Genomic DNA, 16529 nt, shown 5'->3' with positions numbered 1-16529 from the left:
AGAGCCTCTACATTTAACACAGTAAAGCAATAAACATCTTGCAAAAATCTTAAGTAAAAAAAATTTTCACTTTCAGAGTCTTTCCATAGTAGTAAAGGAAGAGAGGCAGCATCTCAGCACTATGTTTCCTTGGGCAATTTGCTACATCTCTGTTTCCTCTGATGAGATATGAGGGCATTGGATAGATGATCTCCCAGCTATCTGTCTTGAAACAAAGGGCAGACACTTCTGGAACTGTAAAGGATCTTCATCTTTAGTTCATCTTTCCCTTCCTTTACTGGTATTACCTTATTTATCAAACTTTATTAAACACTGAGCTCAATTTCCTTTTGGTTCACTAATATAAATTTTTCCTTACCCATTTCTTAAAACATTAATAATAGTAATATTAACAATAACAAATTCCACACTGCACAATGCTCTTTTCTATCTGAATTTCATTTCTGCAGAGATTGTAATTTAACTTAACATAGCATGTGCTTCCTGCTCTCCAAGCATTACCCTCATCCTCTAAGTTATATTTGATCAATTACGGGCCAAATAAAGTGATGGCATTCCAACAAAGCTTATGTTTAAAGATAATTATTTTAGTAAAGAGGTTCTTTTATGTCTACTGGACTCAAAACCTTAGCAGATTATATCCAGTGATCACCAAGATCATGAATACTACCTGTGAACTTCAACAACTTACTTACTGTGCACTTGGGGAAAGGAAAAGTTACTTTCACTGGACGTGATGTTTGGATGTTTCTATTTTAATATTTTAACCTAATGGATTCCAATATTGTATCTATAGATATGGATACAAATATAGATAAAAACAGATGTACTCTTCAATGTTTTCAACACAGGGGAAGAAGTAAAAGCGTGAACAATTTACAATAGTACTGAGACTACCTTAAATGATCATAACTAAAGCAGTTTAGTTTCAAGATGCTAGCAAACTATTCATTAACAATTACTACCTGGCAACCAGGTTTACAAAGGTTCATCCTTGCAGCTCTATGGAAGTTGAGTGCGAATCTGAAGTGCTATATGCTCAATACTGAAACAGCTGTTTTCCAACATAATTCTTCTTATGCCTTATGTAATTTTTAAAAATTAATGATGAAAGGGTATAGCTTAAAATTCATGCCATTCAAAATCAGGGATGACAGGGGCACATGGTGGCTCATTTGGTTGAGCTTCAGACTCTTGATTTCAGCTCAAGTTGTGATCCCAAGGTGATGGGATCAAGCCCCACATTGGACTCTTCACTGAACAATGAGGGTGGAGCCTGCCTAGGATTCTCTCTCTCTGCCCCCTACCCTGCTCACTCTCACGTGTGCTCGCTCTCTCTCTCTCTCTCTCTCTCTGTCTCGCTTAAAGAAAAAGGAAACCTTTTCAAAATCAAAATCAGGAATGACAGAAGACAGGTTTGTACACTTCCAAGAATAAATGGACATTTTAGAATTTTATTTTCTCTCAATATTGTCATATATTTTTTAATTTTTTAAATGTTTGTTTATTTAGAGAGAGAGAAAGTGAGCATACAAGCAGTGGGAGGGGCAGAGAGATAGGAGAGAAAGGATCTTAAGCAGGCTCCCCGCTGAGAGTGAGGAGCCTGACTCAGCTGTGAGATCATGATCTGAGCCAAAATCAAGAGTCCCATGTGCAACCCACTGAGACCACCCAGTACCCCTCTCTGAATATTTTTAAACTTGAACTTTCCATAGTATGTTTTACATGTATAAATTTTCTTTAAACATGTAGTACAGAAAACATAGAATTTGTGTTAAAATCCAGGACGTAAAGCCATGAGAAATACACTAAGATTTCTTTCAAATTCTACAGAAAACTCAAACCAATTGGTGTTAAAGACATTAAAGAGAGATAGTATGCTACCCTAGAAGTATTTAAACATCTGAATTTCTGTCTTTTTTCTTTCTTTTTTTTAATTGAAGTATCATTGACATATTTAGTCTCCTTCTAGAATTTTAATAGTGATCATTATCTACCCTTTTATGACTCTTTCTCTTTTTACTAGTGTTAGATGATTGCTTTTGAATGTTCCAAGGAAAACATTTCGGCTTATAGAGAATTTTTAAGTAATTTGTCAGAAAAGTGCCATCAGTAAATTTTCTAGCAATACCTTTAAAAGAAATCTTTACCATCTAATAGTTTCCTCAGAATAATGGTGTCACTATGTAATTTTGCAGTAGAAAGATATTGTTAGCATTTCCTGTTTATATTTTTCCTCCTTATTCTGTGAATTATAGTAATAAGTCAAAGCCCAGTTATAAAAAAGATCTATATAATCCAATATAAAGGTCTCAAATGTGATAGGATTCAGCTGATATATAACAGCAATCACAGTAACTTTTCCGAGCTTTAGTACCAATTTTGCACAGAACAAATAAACATTTATGAAAAATATAAATCCAAGAAGTCTGTAGTGGAATGGATACCTAAATATACATCCCAAGGTCTAGTGGTGGTATATTTTACTTGTGAATAAAATTGTACTTTGTGCATATGTGTTAAAAAAAAAAAAAAGACTAAAGTGCTTAGAATTTTTCCAAAGTAGAAGGAGAGGCCATTAGAGAATTTTAAACAGGGGATGACATGATTTAATTTATATACTTAAAAAAACTGCATGCTATATGAATAATCAAAGGATATAAATATGGAAGAAAAGCAGTTAGAAAGATATTGCATTGGTCCAGATTTTAAATATATATATAATATGTACATACTTATGAATATATATAAATATATATTTTTAAAATATGGACTACATATATATATGTATATATACTCACACGTATACACTTACACATGTAGATATACACATATAGAAAGAGAGAAAGAGGGAGGTTTTGACTTGGGTGGTAGCAAGGAGAAGAAAATAAATGGACATACTAAGGATAAGATACTTAAAATAGTGTGGGGCAAACTGGCTGATGGTTTTGATGAGGAAAGTAAGTTAAAGAGAAGAGTCAAAGTTCATACCTAGGTATGTGATTTGAGCTAGATAGATGGTGAAGCTGTTGGCTGAGATTGGAAAGATTTGGGATTCAGGGGAATAATTGGAGAAGGCAGAGAACATCAAGAGGTCATTCTGGAACATGATAAATTTGAGATTCCAACTAGACACCTAAGTAGATATGTCAGTTTGGCAATTGGATATTTAAGCTTGGACTTTCGGGAATAAGTTAGGGGTAGAACTATGAATTTTAGAATCATCTATATAGATAGTTTTAAAGCCATGATATGGTTGAGATTTCCTAGGGAGAGAGGTCATGAAAAGGCACAAAGAACCCTGAGGATGCCAAAGATTAGAGACTGAGCAAGGGAAGACCCAGCAAAAGTGTCTAAGAGAGAATGGTCAGTGGAGCAAGACAAGGACCAGGAGAGTGTGGCACCATGGAATCTAAAGAAAGGAGTAAAGAAGAATAGAATGATTGTGTCAAATTCTGCTAAAAGTGTGAATAACCTGACCACAGAGAAGTGACTACTGGCGTTGGCAATATGGATGTCACTGGTGACTGGGACAAGAGTGATCCCAACAGGGTAGGAATTTAATAGACTGCTTGGAGTGGGTTTGGGAAATGATGTGAGGAGAGAAAGAAGAATCAGAACATATAGGCAACTCCTTCAAGATGTGTTGCTGTAAAGGTGAAGAGAGGCATGTGACAATAGATGGAGTGGTGAGGGAATGTCTGTACTCTGACACGAGAAGGATGTAACAGAAGACAGAAATGGCCACTGCAAGAGAGGAGGGGAATGACTGCAGGAAAATGGTCCTTAGGCCCGTTTCATCTTCCACATAAGAGAGATTTGATAGTATCTGATGCAAATCAAAGAAGTTGGCAGTTTAGTATTGGAAAGCAGAATTTCAGTTGGCTTCTATTTCCTCTGATCATGTGTCCTGATCTTTAAGGAGAGCATGGGAATAAGAGAAGGGATTGGAGGTTAGAAAAACAAGTGTGATATACTTGTTTTAGAGATAGGAAATATGCAAATATTATTAAATCATTGTAGGAAAGCATTGGAATGATTGTGATGTCTCTATGTGAAATTAAAAATTCTACACCATGTGTAAGGAAATCCAACAATATTCTGATTTTCCCAGTGATAACTGCTCTGAAGTTTTTGAAATATCAAATATCAAATTCTTTAATCTTTTAAAACTTTGGTGCCCCTGCTTTCTGGTGTTCTAAGCAAGCACCCTCCCTGTGAATAAATTTATTAGGAACACCTTCTCCCACTCTTCATTTTGTTCAAGCTCAGCTTAGACCATGTTGTTGTAGCTATACCCTGTTTAACCATCAAATGAGGGAAATATTTGCTGCCATTTAAGTAAAGTAGAATTTGTAGACCACCCCCCCCCCAGACTGCTTGTGGGACTTGTATCAATTATATATCAATTATGTCACTACCATTATCTTAGGTACCTCTTACGGAAGTACAGAGCAAGAGATATCTAGTGGGGAAAAAGACAAGCAATGTATTTATTTTATTTTTTTTAACGTTTATTTATTTTTGAGACACAGAGAGACAGAGCATGAACAGGGGGAGGGTCAGAGAGAGAGGGAGACACAGAATCTGAAACAGGCTCCAGGCTGTCAGCACAGAGCCCCATGCGGGGCTCGAACTCACGGACCGCAAGATCATGACCTGAGCCGAAGTCAGACGCTTAACCAACTGAGCAACCCAGGCGCCCCAGTGTGTTTATTTTAAAGTTGATCTTGGGGCACCTGGGTGGCTCAGTCAGTTAGGTGTCCAACTCTTGATTTCAGCTTAGGTCAGGGATTCAGAGTTTGTGGGATTGAGCCCTGTGTGGGGCTCTGCACTGGCAGTGCATGGAGCCTACTTGGGATTCTCTCACTCCCTCTCTCTGCCCCTCCCCCGCTTGTGTCCATGCAAGCTTGCACGTGCATGCTCTGTCTCTCAAAATCAATAAATAAACTTTAAAAAAAGGTCTTCTTAAAATAGACTTTTATTAATGATCAACAAATTAATACACAGTAAAAGGAAAGAATACATTCAGAAATATAAGAAGACATCATTAAAAACATAATTTGATACAAACTGAGCTATCCATCTAATTCACTTGGTCATACATATTTATTAGGTGCCTATTGTGTCAGGCACTGTGCCTGAATATTCAATATTCAGCAGTACATTTAATTTCCTGGATCAAAGTTGTCATGCTCTGAGGTAAAGTGCAAACTAATTATAAAATTTGCTCTGTATGATCAGAAGCAATCTCACGGCATCTATATACCTTGTATATCTGCTCAAAGACAGAATTAGCCTAAGTCCCAACAGCCTGGGTTCTAGTCTTCAATTGCCACTATTAGTGTGATACAGGAAACAAGGATTCTCTGAGTATCAGCTTCTCCCCTGCAAAATGAGAATTTTGAATGTGATGATCTTGAACATTTAGATATTCTGGCTCAAAAAGAGTTTATGGTTTGATCAGCTTTATCTAAGCATTCATTTGCAGCTCGGACGTCACAGATATTCTCCCAATGTCAGGTGCTCAATACAAATGCGTGTGTCTAACAGATATGTATATATTCTCCAATATAAAGTTAAGAATGATGAAGTTTGACTGGAACCATTTATCACACATTTCAGTTGTTTCTTCAAGACAATTCTGTAAGGTGAAATTTGCTACCATTTCCATCTCAGAGACAAAGGAAACAGCCTCACAGAAATTGCATGACCTGCCCTGAGTAAACAGCAGAGCCAGACCACAACCAAGATCTTCTGAGTCAAAGCCCAGAGTACTCTGTACTAAACACAGTGCAGCCGCCTACATTTCGCTGTTCAAACTATATGGGACCATAGAGAAATAATCAATAACCCAGTCAAGTGCTTTTGAAGCAATTTTTTTTTTTAGATTAGAAAACCCTTTATGTATAAGACAGGGATTGAAAAAAAAGAAAGATATTAATTACATGTTTGTAATCCTCTCCCCCACCCAACCCCCATGTTGGTCTTCTAAGAATAAAGGATTATTGCTTGCTTAGTCAGCCATAGGAACTTAATTGTGCATATTGGGGCAGAGAATAGAAAGGATAATTGGAACACGCCAAAAGAGTGTCAATGGCTCTGTATAAAAAAGGTTGCCTCAGGAAAAAGAATTTTCAGAAAATTATGAGATTTTGAGAGTTTCTAGAGGAAAAGTGATTTGAAATCATCACATACAATGATATAGGGGATTTTGAGGAGAGAGATGAGTTAAGAAGAATTTAAATAAAATTTGCCAAAACTGGTCACAAAACAGCCCCCCCCCTTTTTTTTTTGAGTTACCTGTAAAACAGATAAAAGTTGAGCTGTTCTGCTGAGGTGTCCAAAGGCACAGTCTACCTAATACACGCAAAACAAACTGCTTTAGAGTGAAGCTATTTCTCTTCACATCTCTGCAGACAGTTTAATCCTCTAAAAGGAAAGCAACTGAATCAGGCTTAGCTCTAAGCACAGGCAGATAACTACTGAGGTGATAGTGGGGAAGTTATAGGCTATGTCTCTCCCAAGTATCTTACCTAATACTTTTTATTAAGACATCATCAACAGGAAAAATATCATTTGTTCCACAAGAAAGGTACAGAATTAATTTTATCTTCTACAAATAATTCATTCTTCTACAGAGACTATAGAGTGTGTATCTAATCTTTTATTTAAATATAGGGTATATGGAGATAATGTAATGGTGGCAAACAATCTCCCTACCCTACTTAATTTAGCAGGGCTACAAATATGATGATAATAAATTTAGGTCAACTTCACAAAAAATAGATATTTCTACTAGGCTAAGAAAAGTTGGAGTATAAGAATAATCAATGAAGCAGAATATAATTTTATAACTTACATCCTAAATATCTACACATGTGAAGAAATATATGTTTGAATATTCACATGGTATATAATAATGGACTCTAAATAGTTGGCATAGATGAAAATTGGTTAAATAGAATTAAACAGGATAGAAAATATAATTATAGTAATAAAATATATTTGAAGGAGAATACTATTGGATACCCGAAAATGATATTATGTTTCAAGCTGGCAAATGAGTTGTTAGGAATTTTACTAAACCTAATTCTGAGTAGAAAATAACTTTGCATTTTATGCTTTTAAAGGACAGTGAAAGCTGAAGATGCTCAGCTCCCCAAAATGAAGAGGAAAAGAAGAAAAGCCTATAAAAATTGGAAAATCCTGAATCCCACAGTATGTAAGTCTAATTCATTGGTTTTATAAGTATATATAAAATGAACCCAGCCACGTATTTTATGTATCACAGAATGTCTATAAAAGTAGGAAGACAAATGCATAGAAGTGTAATAAAATGATTTAGAAGTTTGATCGGTTGTTATGTATAAACATCTGCATTCATTATTAATGGCATATATTATGAATAAAAATTTAAATAAAAATATTCAGACAAAGAATATGAAGAATTCTATTCTTAGAATCTGTTATCAGTGGATTATTATATAACTACCTCAGTTCTGTCTTGCTACTCATAGAAATTGAACTACAGTCAGTTGAAAGAGGCTATAAACTGTAAAATTATAAAATTGTAAAAGGCTATAAACTGAACTGTTCTTGGCGTGAGGGTGTTATTTTAAGAATAAATTGTAATCTATAGTTTTGGAAGGCAGTCCACTAGTATATAAATTGCTATAGTATACATGGTGTATTATAAATAGGCTTTAGAGAGACATGTTTCCACGTCTTTTCTTCCATGATTTCTGCATTACAGCTCTCAGATTGTAAGCAGACCACTGGGAACTGTTTCAGTACTTGCCTTGAGAAAAGTCATTCCCTCAGACTAGAAGAGAGGCAAATGGTAACTCAGTGGAACCCCAGCGTGTTTGAGAACCTAAAGTTGGAAAGTTGTGATTCCTAAACCTACGAATCTTTATTTGATTCTGAAACAGCAATTCTATTTCTGCACCCCATACTTCTATGCCACCTCTAGCCAAACTTTGGTAGGATGTTATTCTTTTTCTCATTAATGATAATTTTTTACTCTTTATGTAAGTATTTTTATAAATATCTTTACTAAAATATGTAGGTATATATAAAATCATAGCTTCATAGCCAAATTGAGAAAGCATTTTAAATCATTAGAGGGCCGCCTGGGTGGCTCAGTCAGTTAAACGTCTGACTTCAGCTCAGGTCATGATCTCACGGTTAGTGAGTTCGAACCCTGTGTCAGCCAAGAACCTGGAGCCTGCTTCAGATTCTCCATCTCCCTCTCTCTCTCTACCCTTCCCCAGCTCATGTTCTGCCTCTCTCTCTCTCAAAAATGAATAAACATTAAAAAAATAATAATTATAAATAATCTTTTCCAACTTTTAGCTTAATCACCTTATTAAAATTATCTCTGTGGAGACCTGGTTCATAGATTTCCATGACATCACTATCTATTTGTTGCCCATTCTTTCTTTGCCTTTCCCAATACTCTCTTTCAGATGTAGCTTCAAAGATATGAGATCTTTGCGTTTTGTTCACTGTTCAAGAGTTAAAAAGTATACATTTTATTTTTATTTTTTATTTTTTTAATATGAAATTTATTGTCAAATTGGTTTCCATACAACACCCAGTGCTCATCCCAACAGGTGCCCTCCTCAATACCCATCACCCACCCTCCCCTCCCTCCCACACCCATGTTTACTTTTTTTTTAACCTAAGATCTGCTACTTCAAGCTCAGGTTCACAAATTTTTTAAGCAAAACATCCTAAAATTATAAAGTAGAGAGTAAAGCTTGCCAGCTGGCAGTTCTAGGGCCAAAGCTGGTCCCTAAATATATTAGCCTCCATCTATAGAGGGTTTTTTTTCAACGTTTTTTATTTATTTTTGGGACAGAGAGAGACAGAGCATGAACGGGGGAGGGGCAGAGAGAGAGGGAGACACAGAATCGGAAACAGGCTCCAGGCTCCGAGCCATCAGCCCAGAGCCCGACGCGGGGCTCGAACTCACGGACCGCGAGATCGTGACCTGGCTGAAGTCGGACACTTAACCGACTGCACCACCCAGGCGCCCCAATAGAGGGTTTTTTAAAATGTGAGACCATCCTTAGAAATTAGGAGATTTCACAATATAATAAATCCAGACTCTAGTTCTTCTCCTGGAAAATGATAGTATCTGACAATACTAGGATACCTTCTCTGTCCTATAAAAAAACAAAAAAACAAAAAAACAAAAAAACAAAAACAATCCTACCCTGGGCAAAGGTAACTATCAGACCTGTTTAAAAGCCTGTTTATAACCCATACTTGGATCTCTTTATTTGTTGTACCTTCTCAAATTAGATCAGGCTTGATTTAGCCTGTAGCATTATAATGCCATGTTCAAATACTTGAACATGGTAACTTACTCTTTATCAAGAAGTCTCAATATTTATTTGCGTAAGTTTGCTCTGAAATTTTCATTTCACCCATTTTGGAAGTCTCTGTTTTAATTTTTTTTTAATGTTTGTTTATTTCTGGGAGAAAGACAAAGGATGAGTGGGGGAGGGGCAGAGAGACAGGGAGACAGAATCCAAAACAGGCTCCAGGCTCTGAGCTGTCAGCACAGAGCCTGAAGCAGGGCTCGAACTCATGAACTGAACCGCGAGATCATGAGCTGAGCTGAAGTCTGTCTCCCAACTGACTGAGCCACCCAGGCACCCCTGGAAGTCTCTGTTTTAGAATAAACTTTGATTACATTCTTATTTCCTAGAACTACCTAGCAATATTCTGTATTCTAAGATAATTGATTTAAAAGGAGATATTTATTAGAAATGAATTTTTGTGGAAAATATCTTTGCATACTAGAAATGAATGAAAAATGTTACTCAAATTACAAAGAATATGCATGGAATTGTACCCAAGAATTTGCATCCCATCTGCTCTTCAAAAGGACACAGAAAATATTTTTCTTCTTTCTTTCTTCCTTTTTTTTTTTCTTCTTGTTTAGGTGAACCTCAACCTACTAATCAGGTATACCAAAAAAATATAAAAGATCTTGAAAAGGAAGTCAAAGGAGACACCCCAGAAGCCAAGTTTCATCAGATTAGGGCGTTAGGGAAATCTAAGGAAAAGGGAGATGAGCATACATCTGCTTCTGTGAATGGAAAACAGAATTCACTTTTCCTCCCTAAAGATAATAAACAACTTTCATCTGACAGCAAAATAAGTAGGGAGAAGGAGAATGATGATCCTCCATCATCCATTTCTCATCAACGAGACAAAGTGTTGTCAGTGGCCACGTTTAATGACTGTAAAGAATCATTATCAGAAAAAACCATACTGCAGGATTTCCCAAACACAGTAGAAGCCTTTAAACCAGCAAAAGGCAAAATTATTACAGAAGTGAAATGTGGGGCTTTCAGTGTGCAAGTAGAAATCAAGAATAGATTTTTCTGTAAAACAGGAATGCAGTTCCCAACAAAAAGGAGATGTCCAAAATGTCATCAGCATTACTTTTCCAGACACAGTCAGAGATGCTATACTTCTAGAAGCTGCTCTTCTATATACAGGAATATGTTAGTAGAAGAACTAAAACCTGAGGTGCCATCTGAATCTGAAGGAGAAGTTGCCAGAAAAGGGAGACCTTCACTAAAAGTAAGCATTGTAGGAAAAGAAATTAAAGTTAAATACATGAGTAAGAAACAGAATATATTAATTAATATAGCTTATCCTAAAAGAAGGGGGAAAAGAGCTAAATACAGAAACATTTCCTCCGATCACACTACTGAAGAATGTTCCAGGTCTTCTCTACAGTCTGATATTAGGTGCCCTGAAAAGTGGAAGCTTGAGAACAAGCATCAGAGTTCAGACTGTTCTCCTGTCTCTCCTCCTATTGTGTGTGCCGTCCAGAAGGAGAAGAATGTTGATAGAGAGGTGGAGTTTCTGTGCTCAACCCGTGAGAGGGAGAAGACTAAGCCTGACTCACTATCTTCAGTTTTAGATGACTGTGAGGTAGAATCTGCCATGTCTCAGCAGAAGGACTTTAAAATTGGTCAGAACATCCTCAACAAGAAAAATTTCTCTGAGGCTGAGACTCTTCTCAAAAACATTCCTCCTATTTCACAAGGTACCCTAAAGACCACAAGTTTAAGTGATACAGACTTAAGTAGCATGCCTTTTGAGGATCTGAAGGATGTGGATAGAGAGAGAAAACTCGTCTTCGATATACCAGAAAATATCACATCAGACTCATGTACATGGCAAAGCCCAGAAGGAATAAATTATTTGCCAAGTGCCATTACTGACATCTTCCCAGTTCAAGATGGCAAAGATTCTGACTTCTGTTCTTCATCTTCTCTGAGCGGGCAAGTGGTAGGAGAAAAAGCAGCCAGCACTTATTGCAAAGGCAGCAAAATTCCAACTGCAGATTGTTGTGAGGAATCAAGTTCTTTATCTTTGCCTTCCAGTCAAAATGTTCTGAAGCCTTCCACCTCATTCAGCCCATCCCACTGGGCCACCAGACAATCAGAAGTGAAAGAAGTCCCTGGGGATACATTTTCTTTTAATCATTGTGCTGAACTTTTGAAAACCTGTGAGGAAGAGCATATTGATATGACTGACAGAGACTTTACCAAGGCCGCTTTACATAGTGACTCTCGTACAAACGCACAGCAACTACTGGAAATGAAAAGTACACGATGTCCAACTCTCAGTCCTGAATCCTCCAGCAGCCTCTCTGCCAGCAGCCCACTCAACAGTAACAGCCATAGCACTGTGGAATGGAGTCAAACAAAATCCCAGACAGGTCATCCAGAGATAGCAATGCTCAGCAAAACAACAGAGCTAGTCATGACCTTAATAACTGATGAATTAGAGCAAAGATTAATTATTCATAATGATAAAGGAGGCACGGTTTATTCTAATTGTCCCATGGGAATAAAAAATCCTAAAGACTCACCCAGCTCCCTGGGAAATGGTGAAAAAGACAAATTCGAAATAATGCCAGTGGTAAAGAATGCATGCCATACAGATTTTGAAGGCCTATCAAATGAGAACCACAATGAAGTCTGTTTCCAAATGGATTTGCCAAACACCACTGAGTTCAACTGCACAGAATGTGCTGCAGATAATCTGTTTATTGAGAAGACACTGACCAATGATGCAGACCAATATGGCAACCAAGATGACAAAGGCCTCGGACTAACCAGTTTTAAAGAGGAGCCAGCAGAGTACCAAAGGATTGCATCAACAAAGCCAGATTTTGAAGGAGATAAAAATGACCCAAAGGAAACTTACTATCACCAAATAGACATATTGCTGTCGCCTCGGAAGCAGAAAGCCTTGACAGGTACATTGGCTATATAGAATCTTTAACTTTCATTGTTTTTCCATGTTTGAGCTTTGGAAAGTCTTAACGTGAGGGCTTTTTTTATTGCTTGGGATTTTTGCTTTATTGCTAAAGATATATTGAGTATTTTAGAATTAGATGAATATGGGCAAGCATATATCACCCTGCTTCCTTACATTATCACCTACCCCACCCATAAATAGTGCATAACAAAATCACCCAGGCTGCGGTTTAATATAAAGTTTTTAAAAAATCAATTTCTCTTTAAAAGGTTGATGTATTGCCAAATCAATTTTGTAGGAAACGTTAGCCTTTTGCCAGTCTTAAATAATCTACCATTTCTTTCCTTCTTGCAAACTAAGCATATTTATACTAGAAAGAATATGTTTTTGATAAAATGTGTTCTTAAACCTTGCTGTGGCGTTGCAGAAGGATGGTATACATATTTCAGGAGGCCATGTGGAATAGTAATCAAAGCAAAGGACAAAAACCAGAAACGGCCATGGCTAATCCTGATTGAGCTATCTATGGGGTGTCAGACCTCAAGCAGACCTCTGTCCTCCCTTGTGCATTGGTTGACCCTGCTCAAAACATTGATAGAACCCAGCAGTTCTCCAGACCTCAAGAGGGCTAAAATAGAAGCTCTTTTCTAAGTACATAATACTGCCCTATCTGCTTTCAATCTTGGGTCGACATTCTATCATTTTGGTCACTTCACAGAAGGCCCTTGTTGTTTTTCCTCAATAAGTCATAAATATTTTATATTCTATGTTAGCATTATTCCACATTATATATTAAAATACATCTTGAACTAGCAAAAACTTCCTTCCAAACCTCCAGTAACATGCCTGATATGTCCAGAAATGAGACTTGGAAAGATGAAACTATCTCTTCTTTGTTGTCCCATCCCTAATTTTTAAATAGAATTAATACAATTTAGAAGTAGAAATAAAATACAGAAAGCACAGTTATGTAAGCATTGGTATAAAACATGAATTTACTGTATAGAGGATAAATGTCCTAAAACAACGCAAATGCTGTACGGTCGCCTGCTTAATATGAACACCCTAAAGCAAAGATCCATCAGTCACAGAGACTGCTTCCCAGCATCGACATACCCCCAGATAACAGGATCAATGGCATTAACCCCAATGTTTTCTTCAGTCCATAATTATTTGAGTCAGCAAGAGGCAGACCTGAAATAAGAGACCTTGTGTCTCCCAGAACAGATGTGTTGCTCACATGAAAAAATCTCCCTCCCAGGCTGGCTCTCCTTCCCCCATGGTCATTCTCCTCCCTGGACTGCCTCCCCCAACAAGGCCTATTTCCTTGTAAGTTAATAATTCAAGTTGTAATTCCCCCAGAGCTGATGCTGTACTTCAATAGACTTTAAGGTTGTCTCATTTGGTGAACAATTGCAGCTACCAGTTCCTTGTTACTGTGGTTCATCAAAAGGTGCTCCTACAACTCTCCCTTTTGCCCCTTTACTCCTCTTCCCCTGGATCATTCTGTTGCAGCCACATTGACTTCCTTGAGTTGCTAGAACCTTCCAGGCAAGATCCTACAATGCATCCTTTGCTTGGACTGCTCCCACTACCTAGACCACTCTTCCCCCATTTGCCCACATTGTTCATTCTCATCCCTTGAAGTTTTTGACATGGTACCTTCTCAGTTCTCAGTGAGGCCTTCTCACACCACTCAACTTAAGACTGCAATTGGAGGGGCTGCTGGGGGAACCAGTCGGTTAAGCATCAGACTTTGGCTCAGGTTATGATCTCGCGATTCATGAGTTCAAGCCCCATGTTGGGCTGTGCTGACAGCTCAGAGCCTGGAGCCTGCTTCGGATTCTGTGTCTCCCTCTCTGTCTGTCCCTCCCCTGCTTGGTGTGTGTCTCTCTCTCTCTCTCTCTCTCTCTCTCTCTCTCTCTCTCTCTGTCTGTCTCAAAAATAAGTAAAAAAAATTTAATGTGGAAAAACTAAAAAAGAAAGAAAACTGCAATTGGAGCATTGTCCATTCCAGCCCAGGTGTAATCTATCCCTCTTCTGTTTTACTTTATACACACTACTTTCACCTTCTTTTTTTTAATGTTTATTTATTTTGAGAGAGAACACAGGGAAGGGGCAGAGAGACAGAGAGAGATCTGAAGCAGGCTCTGCACTAACAGCAGAGAGCCAGATGCAGGATTGGAACCCATGAACCCCAAGATCATGACCTGAGCTAAAGTTGATGCTTAACCGACTGAGCCACCTAGGTAACCCCACCTTTTAATATACCATGTATTTACTAGTTTATTTGTTCTGTCTTCTCCCACAAGAATGTAGTCATGAGGGCATGGATATTTTTTTTTTTTCTGTTCTGATCATTGCTGTATCCACAACACCAGAACAGTGCCTGTCCTGTAGAGTAGGCACTCCATGGATATTTGCTGAACGAAAGGATTCAGGGAACTCATATCATGTTTCCTTGTGCAAAACTCTATTTTCACATACAAAAACAAACAAAAAATAGGGAAATGCTTCAGAAATTTAAATGTTTGTATTAAAGGACATTTAAATCTATAAATTTTTGCACGGACTTGACTCTCCTAGAGCGTTATTTTTATACTTTATTCAATATTGTTGTTATTATACTATTGATACTTCAGGCCAGGATTTTATCTTTTCAGGGTGTGGATTGCTTTGAGGAACAAGAACATCTTTATACTGTTTCACTAGAAAATTATAAATTTGACATAGGCATAAACTGATGCCTAACTTTTCAGAAGGGTCCTCGAACTCCTCAGATTCTATCCACATACCTCAGATTAAGAATGCCTACCATGAGTGCTGACTATAATACAGACAGTCCCTGACTTACAGTAGTTCAATGTAAAATTTTCAATTTAAGCATGGTACAGAAGGGATATATGTTTAGTAGAAACTGTACTTCAAATTTTGAATTTGATCTTTTCCCAACTAGTGCTTTGTGGCACCACACTCTCTCTTGACGCTGGGCAGTGGCAGCCGCAGCTCCCAGCAGACACATGGTCACAAGGTTAAAACCATTCTGAACCCATACAGCCATTCTATTATTTTCAGTATGGTATTCAATAAATTATGTGAGATATTCAAAGAAGGCAAGAGGTAATCTTGTTCATTAGTTATAAAAGAGGTTTTGTGTGAGAGGACTTTGCCCAACTGTAGGCTAAGTGAGTATTCTGAGCACACCTATAGTAAATTGGGCTAAGCTGTGATATTCAGTAGGTTGGGTGCATTAAATGCAGTTCGGACTTACGACATTTTCAGTTTACAATGAGTTTATCAGGACAGAACCCTATCATAAGTCGAAGAAGATCTGTATTATGTAGTTCCTTCCTCCCATCTGTGTGTGTGCTTGCGAATTACCTAGATTAGCTGTCACAATCTGGACTGCTTACAGGAGCCAGGAAGATCATGTAAATGAGTAAAGCAGGCTATGTGAGAAATAATGGAGTGTTGGTGACCTAGAGGGAGCTCTATCCTGAGGGAATGAGAACACAGGTCCAGTACAGCCAGGTCTTTTGGTTTTTCAAGAGAGCTGGAGATCTGAACTTTTGTATTTATAATAAATATATTTATAATATTTTATAAGTATTTAGTTTTGAATTTATATATATGTATATTCATATATATACATATATACACATATATATACATATGTATGTATATATATGAATCTCTATACCATAAGACTTTTTAAGACAAAGTATAGACTAAACAGTCTATGATCTCTGAACTAGACAGAAGAGAGCAGGTGGGGATGGGTAGATGGTGGAAGGTATAAAAAAAAAACAAAAACAAACAAACAAAAAAAACCAGTGATATAAAGGAAAGGGTACCAGTCTGAAACTCTTAAAACTAAATTCTGGGTTCTTCCTCTGCCAAGTCAAGTCTATACATTCTTGGATAAAGAAGTTTCTCACGGGGTGCCTGGGTGGCGCAGTCGGTTAAGCGTCCGACTTCAGCCAGGTCACGATCTCGCGGTCCGTGAGTTCGAGCCCTGCGTCAGGCTCTGGGCTGATGGCTCGGAGCCTGGAACCTGTTTCCGATTCTGTGTCTCCCTCTCTCTCTGCCCCTCCCCCGTTCATGCTCTCTCTCCCAAAAATAAATAAAAACGTTGAAAAAAAATTTTTTTAAATAAAAAAAAGAAGTTTCTCAGGACCTCATTTCTTCAGCGGTAAATGGACTGAAATGTATCTTTAAGAACTCTGCCA

The sequence above is a fragment of the Prionailurus viverrinus genome, chromosome A1 (genome assembly GCF_022837055.1).
Source record: "Prionailurus viverrinus isolate Anna chromosome A1, UM_Priviv_1.0, whole genome shotgun sequence".
NCBI classification, from domain to species: Eukaryota; Metazoa; Chordata; class Mammalia; order Carnivora; family Felidae; genus Prionailurus; species Prionailurus viverrinus.
Note: the sequence above shows the minus strand (reverse complement) of the source record.